The sequence below is a fragment of the Cajanus cajan genome, chromosome 8, assembly GCF_000230855.2.
Source record: "Cajanus cajan strain Asha chromosome 8, NIPB_CcT2T_4, whole genome shotgun sequence".
In the NCBI taxonomy this organism is placed as follows: Eukaryota; Viridiplantae; Streptophyta; class Magnoliopsida; order Fabales; family Fabaceae; genus Cajanus; species Cajanus cajan.
The window spans coordinates 51,555,470-51,573,770 of NC_138524.1; the positions used below are offsets into that span (position 1 = coordinate 51,555,470).

The 18,301-nt window shown below is 31.9% G+C and overlaps 1 pseudogene; it reads left to right on the plus strand.

The window, feature by feature from the left end:
* The first annotated feature begins 1,320 nt into the window (after window positions 1-1,320).
* On the plus strand, window positions 1,321-3,678 carry LOC109816779 (large ribosomal subunit protein uL18-like; annotated as a pseudogene).
* Window positions 3,679-18,301: the final 14,623 nt, after the last annotated feature.

Genomic DNA, 18,301 nt, shown 5'->3' on the forward strand with positions numbered 1-18,301 from the left:
GATAATGGATGTTCAAGGCATATGACAAGAGATAAAAGTAAATTCTTGACCCTTGAAAAGAAGGCAGATGAAGGACGTGTCACATTTGGAGATAATAGAAAAGAAATAATAAAAGGCATTTAAAAAATAGGTAACATGAAATTTTCCCAAATAGTTAATGTATATTATTGTTAAAACATTATATTTTAAGCATTTGTGAGCTATGTGATAGTGGCCATGAACATCTGGTTACCAAGGTGCCAAAGGATCTTAGTCTAGTCGATTTCTGGTGGCCGAATGACCTATTCGATATACAACGTAAGATGAACAACACATACGCACTTATGTACATTAGCATACACTCGAGCGTAATGTGATGAAAAAAGGTAATTCTAAAAAAAGCTTCAGAAACAACTAACCACAAAGATGAAGGAAAAGACATATGCTTAATTTTCTATTTTCTATTTCTTGATTTGAAATAAGAAATGTAAAACATTTAAATGTAACAAAAATGTAAAAAATATTAATTGTATTACAAATTTATTTATTTAATTATATTGTTAATACTATAATATGCATATTATTTTTTTTATTATATCATATAGGTAAATATACTGACTTATTTATAAACTTTTTTTTATAAATATAAACATAGTCTTTTCAAATAAATAGGTTTTCTTTTAAAGATTTAAATATGTTCTTTTTATTAAATAGGTCAAACTATAGGTTCGTATTTAAAGTGTGTCCTATTCGTATCCTTATTTAAAATTGTCTAACTTTTTTTATCTAAAATTATTAATAGAATGATATTTTAGAAATTAATTTTTAAATTTGAACCACTTGAAATCTTGAAAAACAAGAGAAAGGAGTGCTTGTCAAAAAAGACAAAGATTTCATAAAATTGATAAATTAAAAAATATTTAAAAATTATAATAAAAATTATTATTAATATAAGAAAGTATAGATATCATTAAAAAAAATGTCGAAATTTTCAGCATAAAAAATATGTGGAGGTTTAATAGTAAAATCAAGGTGTTAAGTCCAAGGCAAGCCCAAAGCCCTAAATCCATTGGGGAGAGAAAAACCCTAAACCCATGACGACCCAAAGCAATATCTTATAAGCAAAATACTGTTCAACCCTAATTCGCTCTCACTCTTTTCAGAGGAAGAGATCCAGCTTCACACTGATGGTGAGTACCCAATCCCTCTTCTATCTAATCCGTAGCAAGTTTCACTATTTCGCAGAATCTTAATCTCTTTCATACGTGTTTCTTCGTTTCATCAATGTTCCCATGTTTTGCTAGCATTAAGGTTTTTGAGCTGAAGGCAGGGTTTTGAGTTATGGTGGGGTTTGGTTTCAATGTTGTTACTTCCTTGATTGCCCCATTTTGTTACCCATTTCATGTTTTGTGTTTGTTAGCTTGTAATGGATCAGTTTTGAAAAAGCTCTGCATTTTATTTTTTGTTCCCATGTTTTGTTTCTGACATAATCTGTGTGGACATTGTTTCGAGTGCATATTGAAGGCCTATGTCAAGGCCCAGAAATCAAAGGCGTACTTCAAGAGATATAAAGTCAAGTTCAAGAGAAGAAGGGGTATGTTATCTGTTTATTTTGTTTCGTGGTGTTTTTTTGTCTATATTGTTTCTTGCAAATGTTGTTTATGATTGTGGTTTTGTTTATTTACCGCAGAGGGGAAAACTGAATAACGTGCTAGGATTCAGTTGATTAATCAAGATAAGAATAAGTACAACATACCAAAGTACCGCTTTGTGGTTCGATTTGTATCCTACTGTCATGATAATCTGTAGGTTTATCATTTATGTGTTTCTTTACTTGAAGAGATGGTTATAATGCTAAAAGTTAAAAAGTATTGTCATTTTTTATTTATTAATAGTAAAATATACTTTAGCATATGATATTATGATATGAATAACTAAAATTATTTCATTAGTTGATGTTTTAATGTGAGGGTAAACCTTAACCATGTTATTTAGACCAATAAGGACATCATTGCCCAAATAGTATCTGCTAGCATTGCTGGTGATATTGTTCTTGCTGCTGCATATGCACATGAGCTTCCTCGCTATCGTCTCGAAGTAGGTCTTACAAACTATGCTGCAGGTACTTTGTGAGAAAGTCTCAACTCCCCAACCCTTTTCTCACTCAAGGTTTTTGTCTTATCTTTTCATTCTTTCTCTATGTGACCAACTTATTGCATCGGTCTCTTGTTGGCTCGTTGAGTGCTTAAAACACTTGAATTGGATGAGGAGTATGAGGGAAATGTTGAGGTATGTATGGATTTGTTATTTGCTATGCTGTGTGCGTGTGTTTGACATCGTTTTGAGTTAATTGGTTGTTTCTATTTTAGGCTACTGGAGAGGATTTTTCAGTTGAACCTGCTGAGAGCAGAAGGCCATTCCATGCTCTCCTTGATTTAGGTCTTATCAAGACTACAAATGGCAACCGTGTCTTTGGTTCCCTTAAGGTAACCTATTATACTGTGTTGGTAATTGGTGTGATTTTGTTTTGATACTAGTTAAAATGAATAATTGTAGTGGTTTACAGGGAGCTCTAGATGGGGGTTTTGATATCCCTCACAATGACAAAAGGTTTGCTGGCTTTGATAAGGATAAGAAGGAGCTTGATCCTGAGGTTCATCGCAAATATATCTTTGATGGACATGTTGCTTCCTATATGAAGGCACGGGCAAAGATTTTTAATTAGTATCATCTTGTTGGAATGTTTTAGTCCAATATTAGTCTTCAAATAAATGTTAGATAACCTATTTTGTATTTTCTGCAGACATTGATGGAAGATGAACTGGAGAAGCACCAATCACATTTCAGTGACTATATCAAGCGGGGACTAGAGCCTGATGGTTTGGAGGAGCTGTACAAGAAGGTTCATGCTGCCATCCGAGCTGATCCTTCGATTAAGAAATCTGAGAAACAGCCACCTAAAGAGCACAAGAGGTAAATCACTGATGTTTATGTGAATGCTTATAGATTCTATGAATTATGAAATGCATATGGATTTGGTAGGGTAAATTCCTCTAATAGTACTTCTAGGAGATAAAAATTAGAAGGAAAAATTAAATAAGTTTCTCAATAACTTAAAATTAACTATGTACAAGTTAATTTGTAGAAGTTTTCTCCTGTTAGTTTATCCAAAATTTAATTATGAATTTATGTATAAGCTAATTTTAGTTTATGGAAAAATTTATTTTGATTTTTTTCCTGCAAGTGTTTCTGGAGAATTTTATCCAAAGAGGCCCTATTTCTATTTTGTCATTTGATTTGGACCTGTTGTTGGATTGACCGTATATTTAGCTAACACATGTTCTGTTTATCTAGTTTGTGCTCATATTAGTTTGGTTTGACATTTGGAACATTTGATTCTCACGTATGCTAATTTAGGCTTTTTAGTATTTAGTGATTGGAGGATGTTTTTGCGTCTTTGTGCAGGTACAACCTCAAGAAACTTACTTATGAGGAGAGAAAGGCCTAGTTGGTTGCTCGCTTGCAGGCTCTCAACTTTGCTGTTGATGGTCATGATGATGACGAAGATGATGACTAAAAGTTCATCATGGATGCAGTAACATTCCTCCATTAATAGGATCTGTCTTAACATGCATTTAAAGAAATCATTGAGAATATTTTTTCTTGTACTCTTTATTTTCAAAGATCACCAATTTTGGATACTTTTGGAGTTGAGTTAGCTATAATTTTCTCAATTTCGTTTTTAGCCTGGATTGATGTGTTATACCTTATTTTCATGGTTTACAATATACGTTCGTTACCATAAAATCAACCTTTGTTAGTGTCATCCTAAATCGTGGTTGTCTTTATAACCTGATTTTGTTGGCCTTATCTGTGTGGGTATATAAATGATTAAATCGTGCGTTATATATTAAAAGAACAAGTTTACATATGTGGATTTTCAGTTTAAACCATTTTAATCGAGTGTTAATTTCATATACAAGTGTATTTTACTTTTTAAAACGTGTGCCTGTCCAATTTTTGACCGAGTTACATTCATTACAATGTTTTCAAAATCTAAGCGAATGCTACGAGGTAGTTCCTTGTGGGTTCATGCATGAATAGGGGGAAAAAGTGCTACAGTACTCAAATAATTTTAATTATTTATTTAAATTATTATAAAATTACCACTAACCTCAAATGACTTATTATAAGGATTATGCATAGAAATCCCTCACCTAAAGATAAATCAGAACCCTCTAGTATGGTAAAAATGTGAGTATTTAGTTTTCAAAAATTGTGCAAATTACAGGATATACCCTTAGTAAGTTCTCATTTCAAAATACTGAATAAGTGTAAGAGCTTCTATTTTCTGAATATGATTCTGTAAACTTATGTTTCTCTAGGGAGACTTCATTTTTATTTATCCTACATGGATAGCTTTCGTATATATTTTAAAAGATGGAAAATATTACAAACAAAAAAAAAATTGAGATGCTACTAAGATTGAGATCCAAGTGTCTAAGCCACTCATAGCTCGCAACAGAAGAAGAATCGGAATAGTTGTAGCTAATATCTGGTGTCGAACCTTTAAGCCAGCAAGTCTGGTAGAAAATATCTAATGGTGTTAGATTAATGATTCACCTATGAATCATATCCCATCAAACTTTAAAGTGAGCATTAAAAACATTAGTTTGTTTAATGAAGTTTTCCTTGTAAAGTAGAGATGACAGGTGTTTCACCATACAGGAGCTTTATGGGGAGAAGTTTTGGAGTCTAAGTATGGAGGATGTAAATGACTTTTAGGGGAACATGTAAATAAAATGACGTTTATATGGTATAGAGGTTTGAGGAGGATCCAATCAATCAAATTGGTTAGACATGATGATGAAGTGGAAAATTGGTAAGGTAGATAATATGTGGTTTTGGTTAGATAATTGGTTAGGAGAGGAAAGTTCGGTGAATAAATTCCCAAGAATCTTCATAAGCTCTGAACAAAAATTAGAAACAATTGGAAACATGGGAAGTTTGGTGGATGAAAGTTAGGTTTGGGAGTTAAAGTGGCATAGAAAGTGGTTCCAATGGGAAAGTAATTTTGTTACAAATTTGGAGCAACAATTGACAAATGTTACTACAAAAAGAGGTAGAAGATTCATGGCATTGGCTAGAAGATGATTCAAGAAAGTATACAATGAAATCAACTTACAAGGCATTACATAGAGAATGAATGAGAAGGCAATATGAAGTAACATTGAATGAAGTATGGAAGTTGAACATTCCCCCAAAAGTTGCATTTATGATATGGAAACTCTTAACTAATATGTTGCTAACAAAACTCTAAATGAGGAATGTGAATGTGTCCTCTAATGATTGTCCAGTCTTTTTTTGCCAAGTAGTAGATGAAACAATAAAGCATTTATTTTTATCTTGTGTAGGTGGATTCATTTTGTAAAGAGTTTTATTCATGGTTAGTTATCACCACAATGCTACCCCAATCTCCAATAGACACCTTTGGCAATACACATAGGCAACATGAATCAAAGTTAAGTGTGAGGAGTAGAGTGTTTTGTGGTGTTCGGTGGTTTGGTGTACATAGTGCCAAGGAAATTTATGTGCATTCAAGAATGGTACTTCTGACAAAATCATCTTATTACAAGATGTGTTGTTCATGGTGTGGTCTTGATTGAAAAGAAAAACTAGGTTTCAATATTTTTTTGTTGATCATGAAATCATGCCTAAGAGATCAATCCAAATGGAGTCAAGAGAAATGGGTTAGGCTTGGAAAGAAAGCCCAAAATCTTGGTGAGTTTTGGATCATTTTTAGTAGTCTAATTTCTCTTCTTTATAAATGATTTTTCTTGTAAATATTTTATTAATTTTGAATTTGTATTTTTGGGTCAAATAGTTTATAAATTTATTTCCTAGTAATTTCATTTTTAAGGGTGTAATTAGTATTTGTGGAGAAAAGATAAATACTAGATGACGAAATGGGGGATGTTGGGTAGTGTGGTTAAAAAATTTGCATGTTTTTCATAGTGAAATAGTAATGTTAGTCAAATAAAGCGTAAAAAGCAATAAGATGGAACATTAGATATTTTTACTTTTTAAAAATGTGTGCGTGTCCAGTTTTTGGCTGAATTACATTCATTACAATGTTTTCAAAATTTAGGCGAATGCTACGAGGTAGTTCCTTGTGGGTTCATGCATGAATAGGGGAAAAAAGTGCTATAGTACTCAGACAATTTTGAAAATATTTTCTCTTATAAAAGTGTTTTGTTTGTTAGCATTAAAACTGTAAACTCAATGGATTCAATATCATCTTTTGGCTTAATAGTATTTAAGGGGGTTTAACTAGTCAATGATATATGTTCTTATTAGGCTTGAATTGCCCATGAGAGAGTAAGAGGTGGGAAACCCCAAGGTTGGATGTCCATTTTGTAGACTACTACTTCTCATGATTATTCAAACTCTAACAAGTCACATGTGTCACACCTAGTCACACTTTTATCACCTTACCTTGTGGCATGCTCTCATTGGCTCTTCTAAATCTAAGAATGTTGACATCTAGTCAAACCTTTTTCACCTTGTCATATGGCATGCTATCATTGGCTCTTTCATATCTAGGATAATGACATTTTTAGGAGAGAAATTCATATTTGAAAATGTAACTAGAGTTAGTAGTCTTTAGTACAAATTAACCTAACATTGGTAACCTTAAAGCATGGTTAACTTAACTTGCACTACAAGCTACCAAACTCTATATATACATCCCTCCCTATGTAATTTCGTCACTTTTGAGTTATATGAGTATTGAATTGTTCAAAATTCTCTCTTAAAAAAATAAGCTCTTTCTTGGGAAAACTTTTCTCTTTATGAACTTTTATCATGAAATTCCTCCTTGTGACAAGTTTTTCATCTCTTGCTTATTTTCCTAGGAAGTGGCACACCCTTCTCCTTTAATTTTTTCCACCATTTTTTATTTCTATTTGATGCTCAGAGATCCATGGATGAAGATTGAAACATCAATTGAGCTTGTTGATAGGAAACTAGTTCCATTTATCAACTAGTACCATCAATTGATGTGTTCACTAAATTTGGGAAAATGCCTAGAAGTTATTTGATGATTCCCACTTGTTGAGGAATGTTACAAGGGGTGTGTATATACATGTGAATCGATAAATGTGTGAGGACTTGCAATGTTACATATCAAAGAATAAACATGTAGGCTAATGGTCTTAAAGATGTGGATATGGCTATGATGCGTATGGACAAAACAAGTGAATATGTAGCTATTGTTACTAACTAAGATGTGAATATCATAATGATGAGTTGTTGGTGGATTACCTTGCATGGAAGCTAATTTACAAACTAGACTTTGGTGTTTAAGGGCTAGAGGAAGTGGTCATGGTGGGCTTTAAATTACATACTAGATTTTGGTGTTTTGGGGTTGGAAGCTTGTGTAATTTTGTTGAAAAACATGTGGATGTGTGTAGTTTTATCTTTTTGTACTTCAAGCTTAGTGGGTTGTGTAACATCCCAAATTTTCTAAAATTATTAAAAAGGATATTTTGATTAATTAAAGGGGGTTTTATAAAATATTTTAGAGGCTTCAAGTGTTTTTAATAAATGTTTGCATAATTTTTTTTTGTATAATATTTGTTAGAGAAATATGTATTTTTATCTTATTTTGTTATAATAAGTATTTACTAAAAATATGTGTTTTTATTATAATTATTTATATATTTTATATTAATATAATTGTGTTGGGAGAAATATATTTGCTTCATATATTATAACTTGTTAAGTATTAATTATTGTATGTTGTTATAATTATTTGGGTTGGTTTTAATAATTATTTTATATGTATATGGATATATTATAATGTTATTAAATGACTTATTTATTTTATTATATAATAGAAGGGTTTTTTGTAACTTAGGTTAATTGTTTTAACTATTGAGTTAAGGTGGAATTAAGTTTTTTTAAAAAGGGAGTTATCTGATCAATTTTGATATTTTACGCTCTTTTACTCTTTCATGTACATTTGCACACTTCAGACCTCGGAGAACTAGACTTTAAGAGAAATCACATTGGAAATCCACATTCATCTTCCAATGCTCATCAAGGTAAGGGGGAATGAGTAGTTATGCTCTAAGCGTAGGATGTATATTGGGTAGTGGGATTGATCCGCAATCCTTTCCTTATTGCTTATATTGTATGAAAGGGGTTTTTCCAATTGATTGCATTATGTGTTTTTGGTCTTCTGTATGATTCCTTGTTGTTTTATTTGATGTTCTTTAATTGTATATGTCTAAATTTTATGATTGAACCTGTAATCGTGAAGTTTGGATTGCTTGTGGATTCTCGTGGGAACCCTAAATGGTTATTGCATGTGTAATTAATGGCAATATGTAATTAAAATGTGAAATTAATGTTAGATTTGAGTAATTGATGAATTAATAAAGTAATATTAGGCTTTAATAATGATTTTTACCAATTGGATTGGAGTTTGGGGCTTGTAATGCATGATTTTCACACATCCTCCAAGTCTTTCATGAACTTATATCACATTAGACATCAAATGGGCCACCTTGGGCATCATTTGATGTTGTTCCTGCAAGTTTTTGCACTGGGCGTGGCCTCAATCACATCAGGTGCATGTACTCTTGAGAGGGTGTTGTCCTCTCTACATTGGATGTAATAAACCCATCTCTAGGTGTGATACTATGAGAATCAGGTTTTGTGATCTTAATATGAATTGTATACTTGGATGTTAGCTATCAATTTTTATTGGAATCACCTAAAAAGGAGATCTAGAACTCAAGTTATGATTAAATTGGTAAGTAAAGGTTAGGTTGTTAGATTTAGGCTAAAACATTATGGTTTTGTATTTTTTAAAAATAGTAGTTGACATAATTGTCTCTTGAGGTTAGCATAGAAGTCGGAAATAATTATTTTAGACTTTTAATAAGATTAAGATGAACTTGATAGCATACATATAACTTTAGATAAGGTGTTTGGACTACACAATGTATTAGAAGATTGAGTTATGAAAATGTAGTTTTTGAATGGTGATAATGAATAATTTTACCCTTCCAGTATTTGATCTTATAAATTTTAGGTACTTATATCAATATTTAGGAAAGATAAATCATGAGAGAAATTAATTGTGAGTAATTTATGATGTAAGCTAATGGTGAATGACTTGAGGTGTTATATCAAGCGATATGGTAAACGATGTATTTGAGTTCTAAACATTTGACTCTTGTGGAATACAATGTGTTGTGCTTGTGTGTTGGCCATGTGATGGTCATGTGATGTGAAGTCTAAGTTGAGGCTTAGTAGGGATAAAATTTGGGCATGTTGGCTTAGCAGTGATATGAGTAATGCATGTACGTTATGTGCTTGTGATAATGTGATAACATGATACTACATTGAGTCTTGTATGTGAAGCATGCATCATATGCATAATTGAGATTTTGCCCTCAAATAGTGCCCTTTAGGCATTGAGCCTTCAAGCAATGTCTAAGTGTTTTACTAGTACCACATCCATATTCACATTGAAGCTCATGTCCATTACATTATGTGATGTGTATTTGTGATGAAAGTTGTTGTGGACCTTGACTGACCTTATTATGCTATCTTGGGTTATATAAATGTATAAATGATGATTTCATATTTTTTTTATGTGTATGACTATCTAGCTATATTCTACACCATGAGTTAGGATAAATGTTTCTCACTCCCCTTTTCTTTTTCTTTTGTTGGTGCTCTTATGTATGTGTTGCGAGTGAGGATCATCATGTGGATGATGAGGCTAAAGGCGAGACTTATGCCTTATGCTAGGTGTTGTACTTTGATAGGATGTGACATCAAAGTTTAGTTAGGATAACATATTATTGGTTTTTTTATAAGAAAAAAATAATAATCTATAACTTTTCATTTTAGAAAACACTGACAAACATTTTACTATTTATTTAATAATATATTTATGAATTTTCTTTCCTTTCCATGTAAATTTCAAACATGAAATATTTTACCATTATAGGCTAATTTGTTAAACTTTTTCTACGTTAAACTTTGGATTGATTCAAGCTCATGTATATTTTGTGGCTAAAATATTCAACAAGAGGAACATTGGATTTTGACAACTTTTATATAGGTTTTACTTTAGCTTTAATGCAAATATTTCTATAACAACTTCTACTTTTGATTCTTTCTTGAAGCTTTAATTAGTATCTCTTTCTATACTTAAGAAATACTACTTGCAATGATCAGATGGTCGAACTATAGGAGTAGATGTTCTAATGGTCATGGTTCTATTGTAATGGAAAAATCACATTTTGGTGTTACTTGCATAAACTAAGTAGAAACACCATGTTTTTGGTACTTGCTAATTAAGGATCGTTGATTCTGAGGTTAGCGGAAAAACACATAGAAGAGGGGGTTAAATATGTGTGTGTGTGAACAAAGGTATTTTAAAACTTTTTTGCAAGAGTAGTACTCTTCGTCCACTGCACTTTTGAATATCAGACGATTGTGCAGAGCTTGCTTAACGAACGATCAATGCGTCTGAAAGGTTTATCGTCCATTAGGGAAAATTTCTTGTAAAAGTATTAATTGAAGGTCTTACATTTTCCTTTTCAAGATGGTTTCGTTTAAGAATAAGTAGTAGATGAACTTTCAGAGTAATAAGTTTTTCAAGCAAAGTTAGCGTCTTCGTCTAAAAGTTGTTTTAAATATATATGAACATTGAACGAAGTCTTTCGCAAGGATTTAATCAATAATGAAGATTTGCGTCTAAGTAAATAAAAGAATGTAATCATTTTATACTGGTTCACTCAACAGAGCTACTTCCAGTCTCCTTCAACTTGAAGGGTTCCACTAGATAAGAAATGAAGTACATAAGTATTGTTGACCACTTCTAGCCCGTTGACTTCACTCATTAGCGCTAGTATATTCTTCTCAGCCTCTTCAAGCTAACAATGAATATTATGAACACCCAGGTTAGAACCACTCCTGGTCCAAGTATTCTCGATCACTCCTGACCCAAGTATTCTTGACCACTCCTGGGCCGTCAGCTTCACTCACCAGCGCTAATATTCTAACACCACTTCTGGTTCAAGTATTCTCGACCACTTCTGGCCTGCCAGCTTCACTCACCAGTGCTAGTATTCTTAAACCACTTCTGGTTCTCCAAGTATTCTCAACCACTTTTAACCTGTCAACTTCACTCACCAACGCTAGGATATTCTTCTCAGCCACTTCTGGATAGCAGTGAATATTCTTTGACAAGCCCCTCCGGGCTTTACAAGTATTCTTTTCCTAGCCTCTTCAGGCTTTACAACTAATAAATATGTAGTCGGGTTTGAGTGTTTTGGGTTACTCTCACTAAGAGGATACATCTATGATCTACACTCACTAAGGTTTTGCTCTCTAAGATGTACACATTTAGATTTCCTTAGTTTACAGAGAGAATTACACTAAGGTACATTTGACCCTATTTGCTCTGTCTCTGATTTTGATACTATATGGGCTGAATATAGCTCTTCTTCATGCTTACTCCATTTTTTGGACCAAAATAGCCAACCACTAAGTTTTGAAGTTGAGGTTTATATAGTCTTGTGATTTCTGCCCATTGTAACTTTCCGTTCAAGCAAATATAGTCGTTCACGACTAGTTTGATCTTCGTATTTAATGCTCTGATTCTTGCATTAAATGTGACTTCCTATTTATAGATAGTGCGTGAAGTTTTCTTGCTCAGTTGGTAGCTGTATCTGAATGTAGTAGAGTCCTAGGAAACTTCTGTCTTTTTTTGACCCTATAGCTGTGGAGCTTTTGTCCTTGCTTGAAAAGGGAATGTACTTTTTCTGACATATGCATGATTTAACATTTGAGCATGTTCTTCTTTCTTCTTTTCTTCTAATAATTCAGATAGCTTCGTGTGTTCTTTTGTGAGTGTAGACGATGTTCAAATTTGCTTTTGAACCATAATTTCTCAGGTGTTTGTGTGTCATTCATCGTCTGTGTCTGGTAGTCAACATTTAGTTCAATACTTTGACCTTTGTCTAATAAGCATTTTGACTTTTCTTTTGTCTTGGTCAACCTTGTATATGGTCAAGCTTTCCATTTCTTCTTGATCGTTGATCATCTTTCGTCTGAGTCTTTGTGTGCTACCTTAGATTGTATTTTGTATGGTCTTGTTGAGTGTTTATGTTGACCTTGTGTCTTGTGTCGTCTAATGCTTATGCTTCTTTGTCATTTTACCTATTCTTATATCTTTCTGAGACACTAACGCACTTGTTAGAGATAACAACATATATTATATTTGTCTCACTCAAAACTTTTTGGGAATGTCTTCGTCTGACTTACAGATTCTTCATGCTAACAAAGGTTATTTAATGAAAGTTTTTTATGCACATTCTAAAGGTAGTGTGGTTCTTGTGTAATGTGTAATTTGTAGGAATGGTTTTTTTTACTCAAGTTCATTTTGAAAAACGATTTTGAAAATTATAACCTATAAAAACCTAACAATAACCATATGATAATACAAGATTAATACTAATCATCATACCTTATGGATGAAAGAAAACATAAATTTGGTTACAACACTATAAAGATTGAGGGCCAACATAATAACCTTCATATAAAGTTTTAAATGACTTGAACCTACTCATCAATAATGACTAAAAAATATCTCAAATTTGCCAAATTTTGGACCATACTATTGTAATGCTTATTCTTTTCTTCATGCAAGTACTTGCAAGTTTATGAAATCATATATGTTAAATAGATAAGTATGGCACCAATATTCATTTTGTAATTTGTACTTTGAACATTACTTCTACAATCAAACAATTAGTATAAGTATTACAAGAACTCTTAAATTTAGTTTAGACAAAGCTTTATTAAAGGAAGAATGGGTAAAGAATCTGATGGAAACTTGTTTGGAGAATCCGGATTGATGTGAATCCTCTTCAAGTTCCTCCCTAGATCTTCGGCTCCTTGATTCTTCCTAAGCTTTGATAAGGTCTCCAATGGAGGAGGAGACCTTAGAACCACCAAGGTTTGGTGGAGAACTCTCCCAAGAGGCGCCACTCCTTGATGAAGAGATAAGCCTCTTCAATTCTCACCACACTCTTCTAGTGAAGGGATAAGAGAATTGGATGAATATCAAAGAGGTTTAGGAACTTTTAGAAGAGAGAAATCTGAACAATATTTCAGAAATGAAATCTCAATACATCCAAAAGTGTTTTACAATGAAGGAAAAACGAAAATATAGGAGTAGGAAGCTTAGAGAGCAAGCTAGCCTTAACAATGGTTCACTAGGAACCATGGTAAGGTCTAGCTAATCCGTCCAAGGTCAAGAGGCTTGAAGTGCAAGCTTCTCACTTAGCTTGCTTGGTAAGCTAGCTAAGGAGAAGCTTGTGCTTCAAGCTTCCAAGCTTGAGAAGCAGCAAGCTATTCGGCCAAGTGTGAACACAAGTGTGAACACATCTAGGTGAGCGACTCTTTGGACTTATTTTACTCCAACCAGTTTTGAAATGGTTAATTTGATTTAGTTAGGTTCATTCAATGTGAATGGAACCTAGCTAAATCAAATCTATGAAAAATTAGGAGTAAAATGAGTCCAATATGTAAATTTTAGCCTAAGACCACCTTTTGGCTAAATTGCTAGTAACACTCTCTAGCTTGCTAATGGCACTCTCTAGCTTGCTAATGCCACTCCCAATCCTACTACTAGAAAACTAAGAAAATAATGTATTTCTAGGTTAGGTTAAATGGAGTCATAGTGCTAAAGTAACCTACCCTAGAAACAATATACAATAGCTACTAAAAGGAAATAAAGTGCCTCACAAATACAAAGGCAAAAATATACCTAAACAAGTATCTACTATATACAAGGTACAAGAAATCAACTATACAAGTATGTACAATGGAAACTCAAGAGACTAATAATAGGAATTACAATTAATGCTCATGAGGAGCAAAGGTCTAAGAAGCACCTCCTCTGTAGAAGCCTCCTCTAGTTTCCTAACCATGGATCTAGTCAAAGGTCCAATGGCCTTCATGTATACATCCTCCTTGGATGGTCCTCCATCAGAATCATCACAAATAAGAGAAGAGAAAACAAATAAAAGAAAATCAATGTAAGCTTTTTAAATTCTCCAACATATATGGCAATACTCCATTGACGAGGCTACATATGGTTTACACCAAGTAGATAACAAATGTTTAATATTATAACAAAACAATTAATGTATTAAAGAAATTTTTTACAAAATACAAATATGCATATAAGAACAATTTTATGGCCCATCTTGTGATATTATAATACCAACATAGAAAAGGAAATCACCATTTAACTATTATATGCCTTAATTGTTGGTACATTCTATCGTGAATTGGTAAAACAAATGGTCCATAGGTGCATTAAGGAAATTATTGGTTGTAGTAAGTATAGGCGGATCTATCCAATATACTTAACTCATTTGAAAATTTTATAAAAATTGCATTTTGGTTTTCTAATAACTACTATAGGAGTTGCTTCTTCGTTAACTCATTATAACAATTTTTCATTCTGTCATTCACAAACATCCTCTTCTTTTTTCTTAATTTTCATCAATATTACCTTTTGGATCTCAAAATTCCCTTCCCACAATTACAAAATTGGATGCCTGATCTCTTTTCAAGGTTCAACTACCTAGCTTGGTAATCCCAAACTAAATCCAATTTTGGAAGTTCCCTTAATCTAAAAACCTAAACTTTTTCGTGTTTAAGAGACAATAGTTGGCCAAAACAAAAACTCTTTGTTTCATATGCTAGTAGTTTGTGGTTATTAGTGATTTGTAGCTATTTGTTGAAACTAATGTGAGGATCAATATTTGTACGAGGTTTTTTTAGGGTTTTCTTATTACATTGTCAGAAAAGTAACGTAAGGATCTATATCTAAAGTTTATTTTTTTTAATTTTAGTGTTTTGCACGTTTTTGGTTGGATGATTGACTATATTGTTAGTGAAGAGGAAATAAAATGGACGCTAAGCATGCAACTATAAAGGTAAGTGAGATTTTTCTTACAATATAAAAATTAATATTGTGGTATGTGCCATAACTGTTACTGTGAAGGTTGATAGTTTTGTTAAGTTTGTCATGCTCCTAAAGGTTTAATAGAAGATGATATTTTTAGGGTTGATAGATATTTTTGAAGACATAATTAGAGAAGATAATGCATATGAAAATGGAAAAAATAATGATTCGAGTATTATTTTGGAGCAAATGTTTGAACAAGAATTAGAAAGTGTGTTAACGAAGGAGAAGTTGAGATTTTTTTTTACAGTGAAAAAGAGGGTCATAGTTTCTATTTTGGATGACATTTTTTAATTTGTATTTGCATTTAAGTCCACATGAACTTAAGAATGTTTAATTTGTAAGTCTTGAGATGGCTTGTAAGGTGAATGAATTTGTTTCAAGAAAAAATAAATTTTTGAGAAATAGTAAAAGAGAAATATTACAACAAACATTTGTTTGCTTCAAGTAAACATTTAGAAATAATCGTCGATTAGACATAGAGAATCGAAAGTGTGAGAAAAAACGCAAGACAAGGTGTGGATGTGAAGTAAAACTAAGAGTGCATATTGATATTAATTGTAAACTATGGTACATTACATATTTTCTAGATGACCACAACCATAGACAATGAGTATTTTAGAATGCTAGCTTCTAATAGAAACTTGAGCAAGTTAGATGTAAAGTAGTTGAATAAAATAAAAAAAAAATAGCATAAATACTCCTCAAATTTATGGGTCATTTGCAAATCACCCAGGAGGTTATGAGAGACTTTCTGTTTTTACAAAGGACATGTACAAGTAAGTTGGAAGATAAAGAAGGTTGCAAGGTTTGGATGCTAGATTTGCCTTAGAATATTTAAATGGTTTAAGGTTCAATGATCCTTTAATGTTTTTTGTCACATTGTTAATGAGAAAAAAAATTGCAATATTTGTTTTGGTGTGATGGCATGATGTAAATGGACTAAGAAATATTCAGTGATGTGTTAGCGTTTGATGCAAAGTGTGGGAAAATTAAGTATTTATGCCCTATAATTGCATTTTCTAAGGTTAATCATCACAATCATACCACAGTATTTGGGAGTGTTGTTGTTTCAAATGAGACTGAAGAAGAATATATTTGGGTACTTGAAAAATTTATAAAAGTCATGAAAGAAAAGTCATCAATGTATATTATCACTAATGGTGATATTGTAATGAACAATACTATAAGAAAGGTTTTCCCAAATTCATACCATAAATTGTGTGCATGGAGTTTGTTGAGGAATGCAAAAACTAACATGGAGAAGCTTATATTTATAGAGGATTTAAGAAAGTACATGTTGGGTGACTATGAGTTTGACTTGCATAATCATTATTGGATTTTAGTTATTTGAAAAGAGGAAAATGTGGTGTATAACTTAAGGGGTTTTCTTTACCAATTTTAGGGCAACTTCTCGATGTGAAGGATTGCATTTTGAGTTGAAAAAATTTATTCATTTGAGGATTAGTTTGGTAGAATTTGTTCAACACTTTAATCATCTTCTGAGTTATATGTATTATAGAGAGTTGAGGCGGGCTTTGCATCAATTCATGGTGACCTTATGCCACAAACAATTTTTCATAATCTAGAATTGTTAGGTGCAAAGTTTTATATTAAATAAAATTTCAAATTATTTTGTGTTCAACTTGATAGTTTATTTGTGATAAGGGTGATTGGTTGCAAATAGACATTTAGTTGTTGTATATACTTAGTGACAAATTATGAAATGAAGCATAAACAATGGTAGGTGTCATATCAATTAGAACCAAATATTTGAAGTGTTCGTGCTTAAGAATGGAATCATTTAGCATTCCTTATGATCATATACTTGTAGTGTTAGTGCATCTTCGTTTTAATGAGTTACCAAAATGTTTACTATTAAATAGGTGAACTAAGGCTACCAAGGATGAAATTAAGGGCAAAGCTAGTAACCAATTTTGGGACACACATAAAGATGCTAGATACTTGTCGTTAATGGAGTATTGTAAAGACCTTAGTGTTTGGACATGTGAAACATATAATGATTATGTTGATAAAAGGGATAAAGTTGTAAATGAACTACTTCAAATAAAAGTTAAAAAAACTCGTCAATTTGAAGAAGACAATACATTGAAATATGAATTAAGTGAAGTTATAAAAAAATATTGTCACTATTAGAAGTAAAAGAAGGTTTGGTGAACAAGGATTGTAGAGTAAGGATAGGAAATCAAAAATGACTACTAAGTGTTGTTCGCATAAACATACAAGTCATAACATGAAAATCTGTCCAACACAATCGAAATTTGATGATATGAAACAAAGCACGTCTAGAATAAGTTTTTAAATGTGAAGAAAAATATATACCTTACTAAAATGAATAGGTAATCAATATTCTTATTATTAAAATTATATAATTCTTACTGTAAGAGAATTATATGTGATGTGTGTAATGATATCATTGTAAGAGGATGAATATAATGAAGATTTCTTTAATAAATGCGATGAATTTGATGTTGACGGCATGTGTGAGTATAGTCAAAATCAATTTACAATTATAAAGTCCAATTATCTTAAGAATTAAGTGATGAAGGTAATGTTTATGAATTTTGTGTGTGGATAAAGGGAATTACTTCATGTTTTGATATTGTTTGACTTACGTGGGAGTGATGTTATAAGTGATTGGGTGCCGATAATTTTTATTATATTTTTTTATTCATATTTTTAAGCAATTGATGACGGATGCACTAGAATGAGAAAAAATTAGGAAAAATCAAGATGTATCAAATTTAGATAATTTGGATGGCAAGGTGGAGATGAATCAAACTTTTGTTATTATTTTTGTAGGACTACTATTTTTTGTTGTTAGTTAAATTTGGCATATTATGCATATAATGTATGTGTTTTCATTTGTAATGCAATTTTACATGTTGATGATGTATATGAATGGATGCTTGTGGCAAAATGTTGTGTTGTTTGATGAATTATCTTTGCATAGTTGTGTTATTTAGTGGTTGAACTCCCTTTTTTGCACTTTGCCCTAGATTAATATGTATCTTTATTTTTATTTTTATTTTTTTACATTTCATGGTGTAGCAAACTTACTAAAGTTAAGATTCTGCACATATTTTATGGTAACGATGACTTAGTTGATCGTTCACTAATTGTTGGCTAAAATATAAATAAAAAATAGTTATTGACTAATCTCATTATTTATGTCGCATGATGATACAAATAATTTAATGTAATATAAATTTAATTAAAGTAAAGTAAATATGA